Genomic DNA, 8564 nt, shown 5'->3' on the forward strand with positions numbered 1-8564 from the left:
GTGTCAAGAGGTATGAGACCTCTGACAAGTACTTTGCCTACAAAATGGAGGAGAATAGCTCAACCAGTGAGCATGTGCTCAGAATGTCTGGGTACTACAATCACTTGAATCAAATGGGAGTTAATCTTTCAGATAAGATAGTGATTGACATAGTTCTCTAGTCACTATCACCAAGCTACTAGAACTTTGTGATGAACTATAATACTAGATGAAATAGTGATTGACGTAGTTCTCTAGTCACTATCACCAAGCTACTAGAACTTTGTGATGAACTATAATACTAGATGACCTGTTGCACCAATGGCGCAAGGGGCGAGAGCAAGGGAAGTACTGTTAGAGTGTGTATCAAAATATTCATGCATAGACTGAGTGTATGTGTGATTGTCCTTGTGTAATACAATTTGAGCTACATTCCGAGTTATTTCTCTGAAAACGCTTGGAATGTATACTGGATCCATTGCATATAACATGCATCATATTTTCGAGTCTGTTATGAATCTAACAAAGAGCAGCAAGAAAACAGTGAATACATGATTTCCTATTTGGCTTCCGTCGGATCAGAAATTATGCAAAGGCTTTGAGAATGCAGATGATAACTGTGAAGTTACCTGTGGAAAATAATCTACTTTCTCAGTATGTAATTTTGTTGTGAACTGGAATTAAATGGAAGATTAAAGAAACCAAGTGGTTCTACTTAGCCTGCATCTGTATGAAACATTGCAGCAGGAACACAGCAGCGCTATCACTAATTATGTAAGAAGGGTCTGGAGCTAACAACCGAAGAACCTAATACAGTGCATTTGCATAGGAACAACACAACATTTATTTTCTAAAGTAAATCACTTAGTTAAAGAGAAAGGCTAACAATGGTAGATGAAGGAGTATCATCTTCAAGAAGATATTTCTGAAGATTGTATAACTGGAATGCAAAAGTATGAAGGATAGGTGAGGCAGAAGTAGTAGTTAATAAGCAGAGGACTGTAACACAGGCAAGAGTACAGATAGTAGTATGCCTTAGACTTGTTTACAGAAATACTTAAACAACGGAAACTGCACATTCTATTTAGATATCTTGGAACTGTGATTTTAGTCTTCAGAGTAGGGCGTCATTAGCTGAAAATTCTTGCATGATACAGCTCCAGAGGCACCTGAAGACCTTTAACAGGCGACGGTTCCACTACTAACCCATCTGGAGCAACCCAAATAGATATGATCTCTGGAATATCTCTGTTTTCATCTGTCCATATGGCACAGTCGTAGAAGAAAACATCAGGGGAATCACCAACATGTTGGCTGTTGTTCTCTAGCATGCAGTGAGGGCCCAATATGTCTTCGATTATGGCCTGGCTGTAAAACTCAGTTGGTAGGCCTGTAATCCGTATGTCGTTTCTCTGAGAGAGGACAGAAGAGGTCGCACCAGCAGACGTGGTCCATTTTTTTACCAAGAACGTACCAAATGGTAGTTGCACCCCAGCAATGTCAGTAGATAACGTGTGAAACAAAGTTGTAGTTACTGGCCCTCTGAAAAATATAAGGAATTTGAACTTGTCAATTTGCTTGGCTATGATATTTCTTGGGCATCGAATCTGCATTTGCTGGAGGCACCGTGTTAACTCATCTTCTGTCATCATCTTCCCCTCATTACAAGATGTCAGGAGGAATGATGATTCTAAGATCTGCATTTGGTCAGCTGGTATATCAACCTCACTTAAATATGAATGAGAAACTATTCCTCTCTTGAGTGCCTGTAAGAAAGGAGGCACTCTCCTGTGTGGTTTTTCAAGAGATTTGTGATGATGCTCTTGAATGTTAATTCTGTCGACACCAATACAAAATGTCTCATTCTATGGCCACTGATTTGATTTTTTTTCCTTTGTCATATTTGCTGTAGACATGAATGAGTATGTACCATGGAAATTGCACAGGAGTTCTGATAGCCCAAGCTGTGCAACTTATCGATTGAAGCTTGCGGAAGTTGAGATTGGCTGGGCTAACATGCTCAATAATGCAATGTGGCTGCAGTGCACGCTCGATTGCCCTTATGGTCCAAAGATGTAAAGGCATTCCATAGATCTTTATCTTTAGATGTTCTATCACTATTGCCTTCCTTTCTTCAATCAGAAAATCATACATCATTTCCTCCTCTGGAATGCCAACATCATTTACAGGGTAACGAAGAACTTCAGTTTTGTCGAGCGTCATGGTTACTCCAGTGGACAGGACAGCGCGTGCATAAGCTGTGGCAGGGCCATGCATCAAATCCAGCACTAACTGGCCTGGCTTTCCATGTGGAGGGTACAACTGTGGTTGATATCCTATGCGCAGATGTTTTGAAATGAGTGGTGCCACCTGGTGCTTGTCTGCAGGCATTCCATCACACCGTGCTAATATATAGTGTGTGAATAGCTATGCAATTTCTCTCGTCTTGTGCTCAACTCTGCTTATAAAACCTTGTGAAGAAGAAAGGTCAGTGAACAAGTACTTCTTTGTTATCATCCAAGTGCTCAACTGATCGGCTATAGTAAAAATAAAAAACTGTTAGAAGACCACAAAGATAAGCATATATGTGTGGTTATTTAAATGGTATCTGGTATAGCATCAGTAAATTTATGTACCTGTTGGTAGGTCGAAGGGCCAGCATTTGCTTTTCTCCATAAGATTATCTTTAGTGAGAGTGAATCGATAAGGAAATAGGTTTGCTTTTGACTGGCTGAGAAGCAAGTAGAGATGAGCTAGAACACCAAATGATTGTGCGCACTGATTTAGTCTCGGAAGAATAAAGTAAGTTAATGCAGGTGCATAGCGATGGTACTGAAAGGAAGTTTCTCAGTGGGTAAAAGCAAACATACAACATAGATAAATTACATTGTATTAGCACAGCACGATGAATTCAATACTTATACATGATGAGAGTACAGTTCGAAAAGGAGACAGATTTTTAAGGTGAAGCTATAAGACAGAGCTTCATATCTTATTTAACTAACACAGGAGATTAATCATGGAGACTAAACGTAAGAACCACACTGGTACCTGCCTAACAGAAGCAAGCCATCATAGCCCATGGCGCAAAAAGCGAGAGCGAGCCAACTATTCAAACTGTGTATATGTTACTGATTTAGAATCAACTTAATAGATACTTATATTCCATTACATGATGCCTTGATAGACTAAAAGGAAGTAATGAGATCACTTGATAATAGCTATGATGAATCTTACATTGGTTTTATAAATCAAGCTATAGTAGCAAAGACACAAAGAGTGAGCATTCAAACTATGCACATCAAAATATTTAGATACAATCAATACATATTGTTATAAGAGAGGCATAAGATCAATTTACGATAGCTTATTTACATTGCTTTTATCAGGCAAGGTACATAGGTAGAGATGCATCATACAGACACCTTTGATCATATTAGCACATCGGCATCGAAAATGACTTCATGTCTAAGTTATTGCATCATAGCATCGAGAATTACTTTTGTTGGGACCTTAACCTTTTGCATCATGGTGGACTAACAACAAAGAGGAAGACATCTTAAGTAAGCGTTGTTTGTTAAATAACAATTTTTTTTAGAATAATAGACATTTGAGGTTGCCTACAAAAAAGAGGAAGACATTGTAAGCAAGTGCAGTGTAAGATTCATCATAGCAGCCTATAGAAGTAAATACGAAATACCAGATGAACATGACTTCATAAAGTTGATCAGAGTCACATATCACTTAGAAATAGGAGAAGGTCATTACCGATGATCAGAATCAGGTATTGTGAAAATAAGTCACTCTACTCGCTAGAGATCAGATAAGGCCAAGACGTTCCCGTGGTGCGTGCAATGACGATGCAGAAGACGGCCTACCGTTCCAGGCCATATTGAGCAGCAGCTCAACCTTGTTCAACTCCTCTGTATAAGCTAGCTTTGTGCATGGCCGTTTAATGCATACTGCCATTCAAGTTTGTGCCTGCGGCTGGGGCTGGCTCTTGTGCATAGTTGTTCAGTTCGCAATAGACAGCAAGCGGGGTACATGCCTGTCTGCGATTGTTAACAAACGGCCAGCTGCTAATTTACTTTACATATAAGCTCTAGTGAAACAGGTTTGCATTATTCCCAATACTCCAAAATACTCTGGTATATTATTACCATGGTATCTTGTACCTATAGGAGAAAATACTGTAGTTTTAAAATTATTTTGTTTTTACAATACTATGCTATCAAACATAGCCTACATGGATATAACATATAACTAATCAAATGGGTGTTGCCTGCACATTCGTTTGGTAATTAGAGCATCTATCCTTCAACTGAAAAATACTGATAGAAATACGCTAGAAGAAATGAGCGAACAGAAAAATAAGGAAAAGTGGATGAAGAGAAATATGCAAACTATATGCATCATGAGGTCCAGCATCGGCTGCTGGTACACTTAGCTTGAAAATACCATGTCTAATACGTTTTCCTTCAGCAATGATGATCGATGGAGGATCATAATGGTAATGCTTGACAATATTTTTTCTCAGGCTGCAAGATGCCCAAGAACATGGACACAACATGTCATTTCAGAACTCAGACCCTAGTTACAATTTCTGATCATCATTCCAAAGTAGGAATTTAGATGTGCGAGTGGCAAACTGCATGTAAAAGACACATACCTGCCTAGAGGTCAGTACTCTGCGGATTGTGCACGGATCTACAATGACGAGAGCGGGGACTTCTCGCTGCTCCAGTCATCCTGCACCAGGGCTGCAAACTGCTGGTTCCACATCACGTCCTCGAGTAACGGCCTCAGTGTTGGCTCCTTGGTCAGACACCGCAGGCAGATCTTCATGACGGTCCCCATCGACTCGTCAGAGCATCCGTTGCTCATGGCTGGGTCGACGAAGTTCCTTCTCTTGCTTTGTCCTTCTGCTGTCAACGCCGATTTCAAGTGGTGGGCAATGAACAATAAAAAGTTGATTTTAGACTTTATTTAGAAATGAGGCATTGACAAGTGTACAAGGTTAACAAGGAAAGGAAGCATACCTGTTCTTTCATTGTCTCTACCTCAAACTGATGGGTCATGTCAAGTGTACAAGGTTAACAAGGAAAGGACAACTCCTGAGATATTGAGGTAGGTCCATAAATCATATCTTTAGGTCACAAAATAACTTTTTCCGTGTGTGAAGGTAATCTCATGCCTATGTTGGTAATGCTTTCAAATAAAAAATTATCTTGGAGCAACACAATTTCTAAATTAATTTACATGTATGGTATCAAGATGCATTACACAACAAGCTATATAAGTTCAGCAACTTAAGCTTGATTTTTCAGCTGCAGCTATCTATACCAAATTTAATTCAATATAAATTTTTCAGCTGCAGCTACACCAGAAACAGCCAGCTTTGGGCCGTCTGTGGTAGCAAAGCTAGTGCTTTGTTAGGCAGCAGCAGCTACGCCCAAGAATATGCGTTTGGCAAACTTGCTGCCAAATAAGCTAGGGCTGTTGTGTGAGCTTGAAAAAGCAGACCACAATAGATTAATAGCCAAAGGAAGGACCAAATGATACATAATTAAGTAGACTCTAATCTCGCCGCCTCGAGATCGGAAACAGGGGCACCCAACTCTGGTTGGCCCGTGGTAGCCACTCCATGGCAGATCCAGCCGCCGAGCAATATCAACCAAGGCCTGAATTAGAAGCAAATTCATTCACTACACGCACCAAAGGAAGGCCATCGTCAACTCTTGAGTTGCAAAAACCAAGGAATTGTCAATAACTCAAAGCAAACACAATATTCAGGTTCTTGAGTATACTGGACCAGTGAGAAAAACAAATTTGAGTCATTGGTCAAAATGTGATCCTCCTAAACACGAACTAAAACACTTGAGGATCGTAGTGAAACATCACCATATATATCTACGTCCCTGCAAAATCTGCAAAAAAAAATGTAGTTAGCGGCCGGTGGTACTATGTACTGTGTGAACAAATAAATAATCACTATACTGGAAAAATTAATATAATAAACTCGAAAAATACTTCTGGATCTCATTCTGACCGACTTTGTTCAAACACGACCAGACTCCAGACCACATTTTTTACGTCATTAGTTCTAAAAGGAGCGATAGAAGACTGCTGGAGGCCTGGACGTACAAATAAGAATCATTTCATATTACAAATAGAAAATATGAGAAGGACTGCTAGAGGTACAAATAAGAATCATTTCATATTACAAATAGAACATACCTTTGCATCAGTAAATGTCGATTAGCAATACATTCAGACATCCAATAGATCCAAAGTGCACACATAATTATAACTGTAGACAATAGGGTATTCGTTGCCAAGTTATTTATTTTTCCATGGCCTGTGAAAGTGAAGAGTAGTGCAATGTCGCGCTATTGGTACAGAAAAACTGCTGCAACTACGAAAGATAAACTGAAAATTTGGTTTATGCACAGTACAGTGCCTAGCTATCAATATTTTTGCATTAAATGTCAGAAAATCATATAAACACATATATGGGGAAGTTATTCTAATACTCTAGTAACATAATATATTAACAACACTATTGCTTGAAGGCTCCAATTAGAAGCTCCTAGTTATGTTAGTCTGCCAAGCAATATGTGTGTGCTGCAATCTTCAAGCAAGATGGCCGTGCACATTTTTGTTCAGTCTTGGCTGATATAGGAAGAAGGCGCACATCATCAAATCCGGCGAATACTGAAAGATGGATAAACTCTCAGCCTTTCACAATGAGCATGTTGAGCAAATCAAGAAGGCAAAAGGGAAATGGACAAAACAATTGCAACTGAAGAAATCAAGATGTGCTCCGTGCAAATAACATATCTCAAGAACCTAATAAAAGTGAAACTATGGTCCATAGTGCAGCTTGCAAAGTTTACAATGATACCAAAGACACCCTATTATTCCCGAAGAAAATAAGCAAGAGCCTCCGAAAGTTCTTCATTTGTAATGAAATATAAAATATATTAAACAACACATCAGGTGTTCTTGCAAGAGCACAACTATGCCATTTTGAATCAATATGTAATAGATCTACCTTTTGAGAACGACCATATATCTCATGAAACACAAAAGCAATGTCTTGCAATCCAGAGATCATCAACAGTCATCATGCATGGTGCTACTTTCTGAACCTGCATGTGAACCAACATCAAATTGGTAAGACAAATATTTCAGATAGGAGGGTGTCAAAGGGGGGAAATTATAAAACATGAGAGCGCAGAGAACATCACTACCCACATCTCCAGAGGTAAAGCCCTATTTCCATACAACCAATCATAATACTTATATCAATCATCACCACCACAATTTTTTCTACCGGTATAAACAAGAAAAAATCAGATCACGTATTGGTCTACCTTCCTGCAAGTACAGGTAAAGACGAACCCAAGCCATGCTAAGAACATGTGTGGTCGTGGTGATAATTGCTCTTCTCCGGATTAACCGGAAGGCGTGCAGTGGAATACTCACCGAGGAAAGCTGGTTGGCATGGACCAGATGCACCTCCAGAAGACTGCTCCCCACAGTACTCTTCTCCTGGCGCTGCACCTCCCTCTCCACTGTCTTCTCTTTGTCCCTCCTCTCCTTCCTTCTCTCTCTCCCTCATCTTCTCTCTCTCCTGCAGGGACGATGCCGCCGTCGTGACCCTCTCCCGTCCACCATTGCTCGACAGCTTGCTGCAAGTGTCGCGACGAGGGGAGCGCCAGCTGGCGCAGTTGCTGCTCCCCACCTCCTACTGAGTCCGGATCGAGGCCACCGCTCTCCTCGGCTCAAGCTCCTCCTGCCGAGGCCGGACTGAGGCCGCGCCGCGGATGCTTCTCCTCTCCTCCTGCCAATTCGGGATCGAGGACACGCTCCTCCGCTCGAGCCGCCACCTAGGACTCCTTCTCCGCCGCATCTCCTCTTCTCCCCTTCACGAGCGGCAGGAGCTGGCGAGGGTGGCGAGAGGCGACGGATTGGGGAGGAGGAGAGGAGGCGGGGATTGGGGGAGGTGCGGGGAAAGAGGAAGCAGTGGATTGGGGGAAAGAGGAGATACTCTCTTGGACGGTATTTCATTCTCCGGTGGACTAAGAGCATCTCTAATGGTTCAAAATTTTGCGGTTCAAAACCGAAGATGTAAAATTTGGACCGTCAAAAAGTACATTTTGGAGCTCCGAAAAAAGTTCAACTTCAACAGATGATCCAAATTGATGGTCCAAAAGAACAACTCTAACAGATGATCCAAAATGAAGATGTAAAATTGCCTTGATCGTCTTCTTCAACCTCGGGACGTCGGCCGCCTTCGTCAAATCCGTTGCCATCAAGCTCTCCCCGACCTCCACGAGCGTGCCATCCTCCCCGTGATGAGCTCCTCTCCCAATCCCCCTATTTTTCCCCTTCGATCGGTGTCGTTTGCCACCGCTCCCGTGCTCGTTCGTGGTCGCCATGGCCGGAGCCCGAGCTCCCCTGTACGTGCTCCTTTGCCGGCCAGCAGCGACAGAGGCGGGCAGCAGCCGACGCGAACACCACGAGCAACGGCACAGGCACGCTGCACGGGCCAGCAGCGACGGCAGCTCGGCTGGACAGGG

At 41.9% G+C, this 8564-nt stretch overlaps 1 long non-coding RNA gene across 8 annotated transcripts; it reads right to left on the reverse strand.

The window, feature by feature from the left end:
* Positions 1 to 935: 935 nt before the first annotated feature.
* LOC123164145 (uncharacterized) lies at positions 936 to 8057 on the reverse strand. 8 transcript variants are annotated; one of them, XR_006482186.1, is made up of 5 exons: positions 7468 to 8057; positions 6217 to 7130; positions 6010 to 6113; positions 2616 to 5906; positions 936 to 2516 (listed from the first exon to the last, which is right to left on the reverse strand). It is a non-coding gene; the product is annotated as an uncharacterized lncRNA (long non-coding RNA). The 8 variants fall into 8 exon arrangements; XR_006482183.1 differs by having other exon boundaries at positions 6010 to 7130; XR_006482185.1 differs by having other exon boundaries at positions 2616 to 6289; positions 7034 to 7130; positions 7468 to 8056.
* Between the last annotated feature and the right edge of the window lie 507 nt (positions 8058 to 8564).

Source organism: Triticum aestivum, chromosome 7D (assembly GCF_018294505.1).
Source record: "Triticum aestivum cultivar Chinese Spring chromosome 7D, IWGSC CS RefSeq v2.1, whole genome shotgun sequence".
Taxonomy (NCBI): Eukaryota; Viridiplantae; Streptophyta; class Magnoliopsida; order Poales; family Poaceae; genus Triticum; species Triticum aestivum.